This window comes from Oncorhynchus clarkii, unplaced genomic scaffold (assembly GCF_045791955.1).
Source record: "Oncorhynchus clarkii lewisi isolate Uvic-CL-2024 unplaced genomic scaffold, UVic_Ocla_1.0 unplaced_contig_8850_pilon_pilon, whole genome shotgun sequence".
Lineage (NCBI taxonomy): Eukaryota > Metazoa > Chordata > Actinopteri > Salmoniformes > Salmonidae > Oncorhynchus > Oncorhynchus clarkii.
Window position 1 is genome coordinate 1 of NW_027260124.1, and position 16169 is coordinate 16169.

At 48.4% G+C, this 16169-nt stretch overlaps 1 pseudogene; it reads left to right on the top strand.

Moving 5' to 3' along the window:
* Nucleotides 1-1189: 1189 nt before the first annotated feature.
* LOC139401122 (voltage-gated delayed rectifier potassium channel KCNH8-like) lies at nt 1190-15750 on the top strand (annotated as a pseudogene).
* Nucleotides 15751-16169: the final 419 nt, after the last annotated feature.

Genomic DNA, 16169 nt, shown 5'->3' on the forward strand with positions numbered 1-16169 from the left:
GGTAACTCTGTGTCTTCCTTTCCTGTGGCGGTCTTCATGAGAGCCAGTTAACTCTGATGAACTTACCCTCTGCAGCAGAGGTAACTCTGTGTCTTCCTTTCCTGTGGCGGTCTTCATGAGAGCCAGTTAACTCTGATGAACTTATCCTCTGCAGCAGATGGAACTCTAATGAAACTTACCCTCTGCAGCAGAGGTAACTCTGGGTCTTCCTTTCCTGTGGCGGTCCTCATGAGAGCCAGTTTCATCATAGCAGAGGTAACTCTGGGTCTTCCTTTCCTGTGGCGGTCCTCATGAGAGCCAGTTTCATCATATAGCTTGATGGTTTTTGCAACATCACTTGAAGAAACTTTAAAAGTTCTTGTCATTTTCCACATTGACTGACCTTCATGTCTTAAAGTAATGATGGACTGTCATTTCTCTTTGCTTATTTGAGCTGTTCTTGCCATAATATGGACTTGGTCACTAAATAGGGCTATATTCTGTATACAGTAAACACAGTAAGATGGAAAGAAATTCCACAAATTAACTTTTAACAAGACACACCTGTTAATTGAAATGCATTCCAGGTGACTACCTCATGAAGCTGGTTGAGAGAATGCCAAGAGTGTGCAAAGCTGTCATCAAGGCAAAGGGTGGCTATTTGAAGAATCTCAAATATAAAATATATCTGGATTTGTTTTACACTTTTTTGGTTACTACATAATTCCATATGTGTTATTTCATAGTTTTGATGTCTTCACTATTATTCTACAAAGAAGAGATTAGTAAAAATAAAGAAAAACACTTGAATGAGTGGGTGTGTCCAAACATTTGACTGGTTCTGTACATAGAAACACACACGCAGAATGGTGACTGATCACTTTGTTCTTTGGCCAAAGGGCTTCATAGAGACATGGGGGTGCAGCCAGCCAGGGACTGGGGCGTGTCTGTCTGTGTGTGAGGATAGGTCATGTTTGTGTGAGACGTATTGAGTCGTCAGTCACACCGAGTCTCCCCAGGCATTAATGGTGTCCCGTGATGTATCAATACCAGCCTCCTGCTGTGTCATCGATCCCCGAACCAAGAACATTTCTCACAACAACACCTCAAAGGCATCACTCAACTGTCAAACTTTCCAACTTTCAAGAACACACACACACACACCTATCGACACACACACACATCACACACACGCACTCTGTCAATACCAATGACCATTGACCTCTGCTTTCATGTCCCCTCCCTCCCCTCCTCTTCCCCTGTGCAGTACTTTGGGGTCCACCTGCTGAAGACAGTGCGGTTACTGCGTCTCCTGAGGCTGCTCCAGAAGCTGGAGCGTTACTCTGAATACAGCGCCGTGGTTCTCACCCTGCTCATGTCTACTTTCGCCCTGCTGGCCCACTGGATGGCCTGCGTCTGGTACTTCATCGGACGCAAGGAGATCGAGAGCAACAGCCTGAGCTCCTGGGATAATGGTGAGTAAACCTGGCAACAAAATAAACACACACACACACACACACTAAATGAAATGGTATTTTATTGAGTTATTAGTTCAATGATAATGAAGAGCTATTGGGACATTGGATAGTTAGCAACTTCCCACACATGTAAAGACACAGTGACTCTTTGATGGTAACTCCACACATGTAAAGACACAGTGACTCCTTGTTGGTAACTCCTCACATGTAAAGACACAGTGACTCCTTGATGGTAACTCCTCACATGTAAAGACACAGTGACTCCTTGATGGTAACTCCACACATGTAAAGACACAGTGACTCCTTGATGGTAACTCCACACATGTAAAGACACAGTGACTCTTTGATGGTAACTCCTCACATGTAAAGACACAGTGACTCCTTGATGGTAACTCCTCACATGTAAAGACACAGTGACTCCTTCATGGTAACTCCACACATGTAAAGACACAGTTACTCTTTGATGGTAACTCCACACATGTAAAGACACAGTGACTCCTTGATGGTAACTCCTCACATGTAAAGACACAGTGACTCTTTGATGGTAACTCCTCACATGTAAAGACACAGTGACTCCTTGATGGTAACTCCACACATGTAAAGACACAGTGACTCCTTGATGGTAACTCCACACATGTAAAGACACAGTGACTCCTTGATGGTAACTCCTCACATGTAAAGACACAGTGACTCCTTGATGGTAACTCCACACATGTAAAGACACAGTGACTCCTTGATGGTAACTCCACACATGTAAAGACACAGTGACTCCTTGATGGTAACTCCACACATGTAAAGACACAGTGACTCCTTGATGGTAACTTCTCACATGTAAAGACACAGTGACTCCTTGATGGTAACTCCACACATGTAAAGACACAGTGACTCTTTGATGGTAACTCCACACATGTAAAGACACAGTGACTCCTTGATGGTAACTCCACACATGTAAAGACACAGTGACTCTTTGATGGTAACTCCACACATGTAAAGACACAGTGACTCCTTGATGGTAACTCCTCACATGTAAAGACACAGTGACTCCTTGATGGTAACTCCACACATGTAAAGACACAGTGACTCCTTGATGGTAACTTCTCACATGTAAAGACACAGTGACTCCTTGTGACTCTACATGTAAAGACACAGTGACTCCTTGATGGTAACTCCACACATGTAAAGACACAGTGACTCTTTGATGGTAACTCCTCACATGTAAAGACACAGTGACTCCTTGATGGTAACTCCTCACATGTAAAGACACAGTGACTCCTTCATGGTAACTCCACACATGGAAAGACACAGTTACTCCTTGATGGTAACTCCAGCAGTGTTGAGCTGTTTGTCCAGCCCTGATTCCAGAATGACAATATCCAACCACAAGACTTTGGATAGCGCTTTTCTATTTTCTACAGTTATATATTAGCATCACGTAGCCAGCAACATGACCTTGTAACAAACAATGATCAGTTTGTGCTCTTCCATAGTTGGCTGGTCCTCTGTCTCTCAGTTAGCTGGTCCTCTGTCTGTCAGTTAGCTGGTCCTCTGTGTGTCAGTTGTCTCTCAGTTAGCTGGTTCTCTGTGTGTCAGTTAGCTGGTCCTCTGTGTGTCAGTTAGCTGGTCCTCTGTGTGTCAGTTGTCTCTCAGTTAGCTGGTCCTCTGTCTGTCAGTAAACTGGTCCTCTGTCTCTCAGTTAGCTGGTCCTCTGTCTGTCAGTTAGCTGGTTCTCTGTGTGTCAGTTAGCTGGTCCTCTGTCTGTCAGTTAGCTGGTCCCCTGCCTGTCAGTTATTAGCCAACCTCTGTATTCCCTGTGTGTGTGTGTGTGTCTGCAATACTCTCCTCAATCACCCCGAGGCTACATGTACCTTAATATCACCTCAGACTCTCAGACACCAGGATTTCAGACGTGGGCTCAAATAGTATTTGAAATCGTTCATTTACTTTGAGCATTTGCTTTAGCCTGGCTGGAGTGTCAGATGAATGGAGTTTGCACTTTTGTGACTATTCTATTGGTTCTGTTGCACCTGGCAAGCTCAGCCAAAGTATTTTAAATGATTTCAAATAGTATTTGAAACCAAGGAACAGTGCACACTAGTCAAAAGGCTAGAGAATTGGGATGCAGACAGGGTGTCTGAGGGGTTTATTGGAAGGTAGATTACATGAGAGAGAAGATGAAGGGCTGGGAGAGACAGCAGACCATGTTCTCTCTCTCTCTCTCTGTCTCTCTCTCTCTCTCTCTGTCTCTCTGTCTCTCTCTCTCTCCCTCTCTCTGTCTCTCTCTCTCTCTCTGTCTCTCTCTCTCTGTCTCTCTCTCTCTCTCTCTGTCTCTCTGTCTCTCTCTCTCCCTCTCTCTGTCTCTCTCTCTCTCTCTCTCTCTCTCTCTGTCTCTCTCTCTCTGTCTCTACATGATAATCAAAGCTCTGTGAGATTCAAGTGTCATACAGAACATACTTCAACACCATGGACAGGGTCTGCATACAGAACATACTTCAACACCATGGACAGGGTCTGCATACAGAACATACTTCAGTACCATGGACAGGGTCTGCATACAGAACATACTTCAGTACCATGGACAGGGTCTGCATACAGAACATACTGCAGCACCATATACAACGCCAGGGACTAGAGAGACAGTGCTGTCTGGCTCTGCATGTACAGGATAAATTAACACTGAATAAGAAGTCAGTATCAACTGACCACTGCACTCAAGGCACGGTTGCGCACACACACACACACACACACACACACACACACACACACACACACACACACACACACACACACACACACACATACAAACACACACACACACACACACATACAAACACACACACACACACACACATACTCACACACACACACACACACACAAATAATCACTGTGTCCTTTGGGTCCGTGGTGTCTGGTTTACATGTTAATGCAGCAATCTACTTAAAAGTCTTTAAGTAACTGCAGGAGAATTTGCATTACTGTGACATTTTCTACTAAGTTATATAAATATTAACACTGTTCTCTAATCTCCCCAGGCTGGCTTCATGAACTGGCAAAACGTCTCGACACCCCTTACTTCCTGTCACCTTTAACCTCGTTCCTCGGAGTCACTGATTCGCTGCACACTTCTAGAACGAATGGGTTGGCAGCCAATTACAATCACTGGAACACATCAGGGTCAGAGCCGATTGGACAGGATTTCTCCTCCTCCTTCAGCTCCGGCCAATGGAACGTCAGCGAGGGCGGGGCGGAGCCAGGTGAATGGCTCAGGGGTCTCGGGGGCGGCGCTAGGAGGCGGGCCGTCAGTGAGGAGCTCCTACGTGACGTCTCTGTACTTCGCTCTGAGCAGTCTGACCAGCGTGGGCTTCGGAAACGTCTCAGCCAACACCGACTCAGAGAAGATCTTCTCCATCTGCACCATGCTCATAGGAGGTGAGACACGCTGACTCACTGTTAGGAGGTGAGACACGCTGACTCACTGTTAGGAGGTGAGACACGCTGACTCACTGTTAGGAGGTGAGACACGCTGACTCACTGTTAAGTGGTGAGACACGCTGACTCAGTGTTAGGAGGTGAGCCACGCCGACTCAGTATTAGGAGGTGAGACACACTGACTCATTGTTAGAAGGTGAGACACACTGACTCACAGTTAGGAGGTGAGACACGCTGACTCGGTGTTAGGAGATGAGACACGCTGACTCACTGTTAGGAGGTGAGACACGCTGACTCAGTGTTAGGAGGTCAGACACACTGACTCAGTATTAGGTCAGACACACTGACTCAGTGTTAGGAGGTCAGACACACTGACTCAGTGTTAGGAGGTGAGACACACTGACTCAGTGTTAGGAGGTGAGACACACTGACTCAGTGTTAGGAGGTCAGACACTTACTCAGTGTTAGGAGGTCAGACACACTGACTCAGTGTTAGGTCAGACACACTGACTCAGTGTTAGGAGGTCAGACACACTGACTCAGTGTTAGGAGGTCAGACACACTGACTCAGTGTTAGGAGGTCAGACACACTGACTCACTGTTAGGAGGTGAGACACTTACTCAGTGTTAGGAGGTCAGACACACTGACTCAGTGTTAGGAGGTGAGACACACTGACTCAGTGTTAGGAGGTGAGACACTGACTCACTGTTAGGTCAGACACACTGATGTTGATGTGATGTTGACTTCAGGTCTGTAGCTAGTAGGAGGCCAGTGGTCCACACACAGACGACAGATTGGAAGAGGTCTGACACACTGACTCAGTGTTAGGAGGTCAGACACACTGACTCAGTGTTAGGAGGTCAGACACACTGACTCAGTGTTAGGAGGTCAGACACACTGACTCAGTGTTAGGAGGTGAGACACTGACTCACTGTTAGGAGGTCAGACACACTGACTCAGTGTTAGGAGGTGAGACACTGACTCACTGTTAGGAGGTGAGACACACTGACTCAGTGTTAGGAGATCAGACACACTGATGTTGATGTGATGTTGACTTCAGGTCTGTAGCTAGTAGGAGGCCAGTGGTCCACACACAGACGACAGATTGGAAGAGGTCTGACACACTGACTCTCTGTTAGGAGGTGAGACACTGACTCACTGTTAGGAGGTGAGACACACTGACTCACTGTTAGGTCAGACACACTGATGTTGATGTGATGTTGACTTCAGGTCTGTAGCTAGTAGGAGGCCAGTGGTCCACACACAGACGACAGATTGGAAGAGGTCTGACACACTGACTCAGTGTTAGGAGGTGAGACACTGACTCACTGTTAGGAGGTGAGACACACTGACTCACTGTTAGGTCAGACACACTGATGTTGATGTGATGTTGACTTCAGGTCTGTAGCTAGTAGGAGGCCAGTGGTCCACACACAGACGACAGATTGGAAGAGGTCTGACACACTGACTCAGTGTTAGGAGGTGAGACACTGACTCACTGTTAGGAGGTGAGACACACTGACTCACTGTTAGGTCAGACACACTGATGTTGATGTGATGTTGATGTGATGTTGACTTCAGGTCTGTAGCTAGTAGGAGGCCAGTGGTCCACACACAGACGACAGATTGGAAGAGGTCTGACAGCAAAATAAATATGTTGAGAGTTAGAAGCCTCTCGTGCTCGGCTTGCTCTTTGATTAACTGAGGACTGCCTCCCAAAACAGTCTAGTGTCAGGGACACACCGTGACATGTCGCTATGGCAACGGAGGCAGCTGGGCAGAGCAGGATGCCAGTTAGGAAGCACTTTGATGCCAAGATTGTGCCAGTCTGAGCCCTGGAAAGGGTTGCAACTCAGACCACATCCTTAGAGATTACTGTAGAAAACAAGAATGGATGGATGGAGGGGAATGGATGGATGGAGGGAGGGAGGGAGGGAGGTAGGGAGGGAGGGAGGGAGGGAGGGTGGGATGGATGGATGGATGGATGGAGGGTGGGATGGAGGGGAATGGATGGATGGATGGAGGGATGGATGGATGGAGGAAGGGAGGGAGGGAGGGTGGGATGAAGGAGGGAGGGAGGGAGGGAGGGAGGGAGGGAGGGAGGGAGGGTGGGATGGACGGCGGGAGGAAGGGAGGGAGGATGGATGGAGGGTGGGATGAAGGAGGGAGGGTGGATGGATGGAGGGAGGGTAAGATAAAGGAGGGAGGGAGGGAGGGTGGGTGGGATGAAGGAGGGATGGAGGGTGGGATTGAGGAATGGATAGAGGGAGGGCAGGAGGGTGGATGGATGGAGGGAGGGTAGGAGGGTGGATGGATAGAGGGAGGGTAGGAGGGTGGATGGCTGTATGAATGAATCCACTAACTGTTCACCAATATCAATTGTCCAGTAATTGATCAACAACAATTCCATCAAATTAGCACTGTGCTGAACCAGTGAAGACAATCAACCACTCTTCCACCTCTCCCTCTCCCTCTCCACCCCTCTCCCTCTCCCTTTCAACCCCTCCACCCCTATACCTCTTCTCTCTCCAACCCTCTACCCCTCTCCCTCTCAACCCCTCCACCCCTCTCCCTCTCAACCCCTCCACCCCTCTCCCTCTCCACCCCTCCACCTCTCCTTCTCCACCCTTCCACATCTCCCCCTCCCTCTCCACCCCTCCACCTCTCCTTCTCACCCTTCCACCTCTCCCCCTCCCTCTCCCCCTCCTTCTCCACCCCTCCACCTCTCCACCCCTCCCTCTCCCCCTCCCTCTCCACCCCTCCACCTCTCCACCCCTCCCTCTCCTGCTCCTTCTCCACCCCTCCTTCTCCACCCCTCCCCTCCTCCACCCCTCCACCCCTCCCTCTCCACCCCTCCCTCTCCACCCCTCCACCTCTCCTTCTCCTCTCCTTCTCCACCCCTCCACCCCTCCCCTCTCCCGCTCCTTCTCCACCTCTCCCCCTCGCTCTCTCCCCTCCCTCTCCACCCCTCGCTCTCTCCTTCTCCACCCTTCCACCTCTCCCCCAGCCCTGATGCATGCTGTGGTATTCGGTAACGTGACAGCCATCATCCAGAGGATGTACTCTCGGCGCTCCCTCTACCACACACGTACCAAGGACCTGAAGGACTTTATCCGGGTCCACGGGCTGCCCAAGGCCCTGGAGCAACGCATGATGGAGTGCTTCCAGACCACCTGGTCCGTCAACAACGGCATCGACGTCAGCGAGGTGAGCTACCAGGTTTTATGATCTGACCTCAGGCTGTGAACAGGTCAAAGGTTACAATCTGTCTCTGTCATTTTAGGTTACGGCCATACAGAGTTTGTATCCAAAATAGATTTCCGATAGGCCGTTCTGGCTCACACAATGCTAACTTACTTATTAAAGTAGATGTAGCCAATGGTTACTCTTATGAGGTTAATACATTGAATGAGGAAGTGAAAAAGTTTACATTTGTTAAACTTTGATGGATAGAATAGTAGACAGATGTGGAATGTGTTCTTTATTCATCTCTCCTTTCCTCTCCTCTTCTTTCCTCTTCTCTCCTCTCCTCTTCTCTCCTCTCCTCTCCTCTCCTCTCCTCTCGTCTCCTCCCCTTTTCTCTCCTCTCCTCTCCTCTTCTCTCCTCTTTTCTTCTCTCCTCCACTCTCTCCTCTCCTCTCGCTCCTCTACTCTCTCTCTCCTCCCCTCTTTTCTCTAACTGTCTCTCCTTTCCTCCCCTCTTTCCTCTCCTCTCCTCTCCTCTCCTCTCCTCTCCTCTCCTCTCCTCTCCTCTCCTCTCCTCTCCTCTACCGTAGCTGTTGAAAGACTTCCCAGATGAGCTGAGGGCAGACATCGCCATGCAGCTGAACAAGGATCTCCTGCAGCTGTCTCTGTTTGAGTCGGCCAGTAGGGGGTGTCTGCGCTCCCTGTCCCTCATCATCAAGACATCGTTCTGCGCCCCGGGGGAGTATCTCATCCGCCAGGGAGACGCCCTGCAGGCCATCTACTTTGTCTGCTCTGGGTCCATGGAGGTGCTGAAGGACAACACGGTGCTGGCTATACTGGGTAGGGGACTGGCAGTGTGTGTGTGTGTGTGTGGGCGGGGGGGGGGGGGGGGGGTGCGTCTGTGTATGTCTACTTTTTCATGGTGTTGGAGGTGGTGGTAGGACTATAAACCTTCTAAAACATCTGTGCAGCCTTCACTGCCAGTCTTTACCATTTAGCTATCATTGTGTGTGTGTGTGTGTGTGTGTGTAGACTTCACTGTCTTCACAGGAACATGTCTCTCTGTGATTCATTATGAAGGAGGCCTGTATTATAGATGATGTGTTGGTTATTAATATGGAGAGTTCAGTACAGGAACGTGTTTACCTTGGGGAGGCCAGTACACAACACATGATTGGTTGAGACAAGTACACACGTTACATAAGGAGCTAAAATTAGCATGTATCTGTGTGGGGTGGGTGTCTTTATGTCTGTGTGTTGCATCACTTCATGGTGACCTGATCGGCTCTGACTCCCTGTGTGTGTTTCCTATGTATCCCCAGGTTGTGGAGACCTGATTGGCTCTGACTTCCTGTGTGTGTTTCCTATGTATCCCCAGGTTGTGGAGACCTGATTGGCTCTGACTTCCTGGTTGTGTTTCCTATGTATCCCCAGGTTGTGGAGACCTGATCGGCTCTGACTCCCTGTGTGTGTTTCCTATGTATCCCCAGGTTGTGGAGACCTGGTTGGCTCTGACTTCCTGTGTGTGTTTCCTATGTATCCCCAGGTTGTGGAGACCTGATTGGCTCTGACTTCCTGTGTGTGTTTCCTATGTATCCCCAGGCTGTGGAGACCTGATTGGCTCTGACTCCCTGGTTGTGTTTCCTATGTATCCCCAGGTCGTGGGGACCTGATCGGCTCTGACTTCCTGACCAAGGAGCAGGTGATCAAGACCAATGCCAATGTGAAGGCCCTGACCTACTGTGACCTGCAGTACATCAGTCTGAAGGGGCTCAGAGAGGTGCTCTGGCTTTACCCAGAGTACGCCCAGAAGTTCATCACTGAGATACAACATGATCTGACTTACAATCTGAGAGAGGGGCATACGGCTGAGGTGATTAGTAGACACACAGAACAGAACGCATTCACTGGGACTCTCTCTCTCTCTCTCTCTCTCTCTCTCTCTCTCTCTCTCTCTCTCTCTGTCTGGATTAGAAATAGCAGCAGTTTCTCAGAGTGTGCATCTAAAAATAGCATGCGAGAGAGGAGGTGGTTGTCCCTGAAGGCCTGTGTCCCCCTCTGCCTACAGCACAAAGCCCCCGGATTAATATAGATCCACAACAAACAGATGGGTAGATCAGTAGTGAAGGATGTAGAGGGGAGATCTCCTGATGACGTCAGGGCTGTAGTAGATCAGTAGTGAAGGATGTAGAGGGGAGATCTCCTGATGACTTCAGGGCTGCAGTAGATCAGTAGTGAAGGATGTAGAGTTGAGATCTCCTGAACTTCAGGGCTGTAGTAGATCAGTAGTGAAGGATGTAAGGGGGAGATCTCCTGATGGCTGCAGTAGATCAGTAGTGAAGGATGTAGAGGGGAGATCTCCTGATGACGTCAGGGCTGTAGTAGATCAGTAGTGAAGGATGTAGAGGGGAGATCTCCTGATGACTTCAGGGCTGCAATAGATCAGTAGTGAAGGATGTAGAGGGGAGAACTTCAGGGCTGTAGTAGACTTCAGGGGAGCTGCAGTAGATCAGTAGTGAAGGATGTAGAGGGGAGATCTCCCTGATGGCTGCAGTAGATCAGTAGTGAAGGATGTAAGGGGAGATCTCCTGATGGCTGCAGTAGATCAGTAGTGAAGGATGTAGAGGGGAGATCTCCTGATGACGTCAGGGCTGCAGTAGATCAGTAGTGAAGGATGTAGGGGGAGATCTGATGACTTCAGGGCTGCAGTAGATCAGTAGTGAAGGATGTTGGGGGGAGATCTCCTGAACTTCAGGGCTGTAGTAGATCAGTAGTGAAGGATGTAGAGGGGAGATCTCCTGATGGCTGTAGTAGATCAGTAGTGAAGGATGTAAGGGGGAGATCTCCTGATGACTTCAGGGCTGCAGTAGATCAGTAGTGAAGGATGTAGAGTTGAGATCTCCTGAACTTCAGGGCTGTAGTAGATCAGTAGTGAAGGATGTAAGGGGGAGATCTCCTGATGGCTGTAGTAGATCAGTAGTGAAGGATGTAGAGGGGAGATCTCCTGATGGCTGCAGTAGATCAGTAGTGAATGATGTAAGGGGGAGATCTCCTGATGGCTGCAGTAGATCAGTAGTGAAGGATGTAGAGGGGAGATCTCCTGATGACGTCAGGGCTGTAGTAGATCAGTAGTGAAGGATGTAGAGGGGAGATCTCCTGATGACTTCAGGGCTGTAGTAGATCAGTAGATAATGATGTAGAGGGGAGATCTCCTGATGGCTGTAGTAGATCAGTAGTGAAGGATGTAGAGGGGAGATCTCCTGATGGCTGCAGTAGATCAGTAGTGAAGGATGTAAGGGGGAGATCTCCTGATGGCTGCAGTAGATCAGTAGTGAAGGATGTAGAGTTGAGATCTCCTGATGACGTCAGGGCTGCAGTAGATCAGTAGTGAAAGATGTAGAGGGGAGATCTCCTGATGACGTCAGGGCTGCAGTAGATCAGTAGTGAAGGATGTAGGGGGAGATCTCCTGAACTTCAGGGCTGTAGTAGATCAGTAGTGAAGGATGTAGAGGGGAGATCTCCTGATGACGTCAGGGCTGTAGTAGATCAGTAGTGAAGGATGTAGAGGGGAGATCTCCTGATGACGTCAGGGCTGCAGTAGATCAGTAGTGAAGGATGTAGAGTTGAGATCTCCTGAACTTCAGGGCTGTAGTAGATCAGTAGTGAAGGATGTAGAGGGGAGATCTCCCTGATGACGTCAGGGCTGTAGTAGATCAGTAGTGAAGGATGTAGAGGGAGATCTCCTGATGACGTCAGGGCTGTAGTAGATCAGTAGTGAAGGATGTAGGGGGGAGATCTCCTGATGGCTGCAGTAGATCAGTAGTGAAGGATGTAGAGGGGAGATCTCCTGATGACGTCAGGGCTGCCGTAGATCAGTAGTGAAGGATGTAGAGTTGAGATCTCCTGATGACGTCAGGGCTGTGGTAGATCAGTAGTGAAGGATGTAGAGGGGAGATCTCCTGAACTTCAATGCTGCAGTAGATCAGTAGTGAAGGATGTAGAGGGGAGATCTCCTGATGGCTGTAGTAGATCAGTAGTGAAGGATGTAGAGGGGAGATCTCCTGATGACGTCAGGGCTGTAGTAGATCAGTAGTGAAAGATGTAGAGGGGAGATCTCCTGATGACTTCAGAGCTGCAGTAGATCAGTAGTGAAGGATGTAGAGGGGAGATCTCCTGATGACGTCAGGGCTGTAGTAGATCAGTAGTGAAGGATGTAGAGGGGAGATCTCCTGATGACTTCAGAGCTGTAGTAGATCAGTAGTGAAAGATGTAGAGGGGAGATCTCCTGATGACTTCAGAGCTGCAGTAGATCAGTAGTGAAGGATGTAGAGGGGGAGATCTCCTGATGACGTCAGGGCTGTAGTAGATCAGTAGTGAAGGATGTAGAGGGGAGATCTCCTGATGACTTCAGAGCTGCCGTAGATCAGTAGTGAAGGATGTAGAGGGGAGATCTCCTGATGACGTCAGGGCTGTAGTAGATCAGTAGTGAAGGATGTAGGGGGGAGATCTCCTGATGGCTGCAGTAGATCAGTAGTGAAGGATGTAGAGGGGGAGATCTCCTGATGACGTCAGGGCTGCAGTAGATCAGTAGTGAAGGATGTAGAGGGGAGATCTCCTGATGACTTCAGAGCTGCCGTAGATCAGTAGTGAAGGATGTAGAGGGGAGATCTCCCTGATAACTTCAGGGCTGCAGTAGATCAGTAGTGAAGGGTGTAGAGGGGAGATCTCCTGATGACGTCAGGTTTGTAGTAGATCAGTAGTGAAGGATGTAGAGGGGACATCTCCTGATGACGTCAGGTTTGTAGTAGATCAGTAGTGAGGGTGTGGGGGAGATGTCCTGAGATGACGTCAGAGCTGGAGCCCAGCTGGAATTCTCTGGATCTGTATGGATATCTCACACACACACACACACACACACACACACACACACATGCAAAGACACATACACACCCGCACACACATGCAAAGACACACACACATGCAAACACACAGACACCTGAGGGTCACACACTGTGTTCTTTTTGTGTTGCAGTCTGAGAGTACGCTTTCCCTTTCTGTGGCATGCTGCACATGAATGGTGGCACGTGCACACACACACACACACACACACACACACACACACACACACACTCTCTGAGTCAGAGAACAGTCAGGACAGAACATTCCCTCCTCAGTGCTGTTCTCCCCAGGCATCCCACTGCTAAATATAGACCCTCTGATCTAAATATAGGTCTCTGCAATGGGGACGTTGGGCTGGTATAGAGGCAAGAGGAGGAGAGGAGAGACCCTCTGATCTAAATATAGGTCCCTGCTATTGGGACGTTGGGATGGTATAGAGGCAAGAGGAGGAGAGGAGAGACCCTCTGATCTAAATAAGGTCTCTGCAATGGGGACGTTGGGCTGGTATAGAGGCAAGAGGAGGAGAGGAGAGACCCTCTGATCTAAATATAGGTCTCTGCTATGGGCACGTTGGGCTGGTATAGAGGCAAGAGGAGGAGAGGAGAGACCCTCTGATCTAAATATAGGTCTCGCTATGGGCACGTTGGGCTGGTATAGAGGCAAGAGGAGAGAGGAGAGACCCTCTGATCTAAATATAGGTCCCTGCTATTGGGACGATGGGCTGGTATAGAGGCAAGAGGAGGAGAGGAGAGACCCTATAATATAAATATAGGTCTCGCTATGGGCACGTTGGGCTGGTATAGAGGCAAGAGGAGGAGAGGAGAGACCCTCTGATCTAAATATAGGTCCCTGCTATGGGCACGTTGGGCTGGTATAGAGGCAAGAGGAGGAGAGGAGAGACCCTCTGATCTAAATATAGGTCTCTGCTATGGGCACGTTGGGCTGGTATAGAGCCAAGAGGAGGAGAGGAGAGACCCTCTGATCTAAATATAGGTCTCTGCTATGGGCACGATGGGCTGGTATAGAGGCAAGAGGAGGAGAGGAGAGACCCTCTGATCTAAATATAGGTCTCTGCTATGGGGACGATGGGCTGGTATAGAGGCAAGAGGGGGAGAGGAGAGACCCTCTGATCTAAATATAGGTCTCTGCTATGGGCACGTTGGGCTGGTATAGAGGCAAGAGGAGGAGAGGAGAGACCCTCTGATCTAAATATAGGTCTCTGCAATGGGGACGTTGGGCTGGTATAGAGGCAAGAGGAGGAGAGGAGAGACCCTCTGATCTAAATATAGGTCCCTGCTATTGGGACGATGGGCTGGTATAGAGGCAAGAGGAGGAGAGGAAAGACCCAGAGGCTGGAAGGGGGGGTGAACAAGGGGAGAGAGAGAGAGGTTCAGATGAAGGGAAATGGGAGAGAAGGATGGAGGGAGAGGGAGAATATAGGTCTCTAATAACAATTAATAAGCTAATTACAGTACATCAACAGGATCTTGTCTCCCTCCCATGCAGGATTAATTTTTTATTAAAGAAAGGGAGGTGGGGGGCAGAATAAATAATGAAAGGAAACAGATAAAGCAGAACAGTCTGTTTTACACGACCAGGATTGCTATTATGAAGGATTTTAGGCTTCTTATATATTGTGAATGGTAGTGTATATATCTTGATATCCTAGTATTGTGAATGGAAGTGTATATATCTGATGATATCCTAGTATTGTGAATGGAAGTGTATATATCTTGATATCCTAGTATTGTGAATGGAAGTGTATTTATGATGATATCCTAGTATTGCGAATGGAAGTGTATTTATGATGATATCCTAGTATTGTGAATGGTAGTGTATTTATGATGATATCCTGGTAGTGTATTGTGAATGGTAGTGTATTTATGATGATATCCTAGTATTGCTAGTATTGTGAATGGAAGTGTATATATCTTGATATCCTAGTATTGTGAATGGAAGTGTATATATCTTGATATCCTAGTATTGTGAATGGTAGTGTATTTATGATGATATCCTAGTATTGTGAATGGAAGTGTATTTATCTTGATATCCTAGTATTGTGAATGGAAGTGTATTTATGATGATATCCTAGTATTGTGAATGGTAGTGTATTTATGATGATATCCTAGTATTGTGAATGGTAGTGATCTTGATATCCTAGTATTGTGAATGGAAGTGTATTTATCTTGATATCCTAGTATTGTGAATGCAGCAGTGTTGTCAATGCTAGTATTTATATGTTATATCAATGAGTCCTCTGCTGAATGGAAGTGTATTTATGATGATATCCTAGTATTGTGAATGGTAGTGTATTTACTGATATCCTGAATGGAAGTGTATTTATGATCTACCTTCTTCTGCTAGTCTTTATCTTTCAATGAGTCCTCTCTCTCTCTCTCTCTCTCTCTCTCTCTCTCTCTTTCTTTCTCTCTCTCTCTCTCTCTCTCTCTCTCTCTCTCTCTCTCTCTCTCTCTCTCTCTCTCTCTCTCTCTCTCACAAACACAGATGGACTGGGTGACTAACGGTGGTATTGTGAAGAAGCTTTCCTCTATCAAAGAGGATGAGGAGGGATCTGAGGAGGCTCAACACTCGCCCCTCCCCAAAATGCCCCGTTCCCCTCTGGGTCTGGGATGGGGGCTGGGCTCGCCCCTGCGCTCCCCACTGCGCTCGCCCCCTGCGTAGCCCCTCCCGCCCCTCCACAGACCACCGCAGGCACCGCCCCACCACTCTCCAGATTCCTGTGGTGGCTTCAGTTGTGCCCCTCTGGACCTCAGTCCCAGGTAGGAACCCTCCGTTGCTGGGGGGAGCGGTTCTAGTACCACAGGCTACTGAATGGGCTTTGAAGACATACTATAGGATCAAAGAAAGGAAATATCAGACTTTTCTGACATTATCTGACAAAGAAATATTACCAGGCGATTATTCCACAACCTTATTCTAGGCTATTCCAGATCGTCTCTACCAGTCAGAGTGGGGGAGTGTTTCAGATTGATGCTAGGTCACAGAGGGACAATGGCCACTTTGTATACTACCTCATCACCTGGCTGTAGTGCTACGAGCCTATTTCACACCTAAGCACAGCTGACGTTGTGCAGATCCATTCATTTATGTTGAGTTCAGTTCTCTGTTTATATCAGGATCAACAGTTCATTGGTGTTATTCTGCCATCTGGTGGCCACAATACAAACTGATATACATG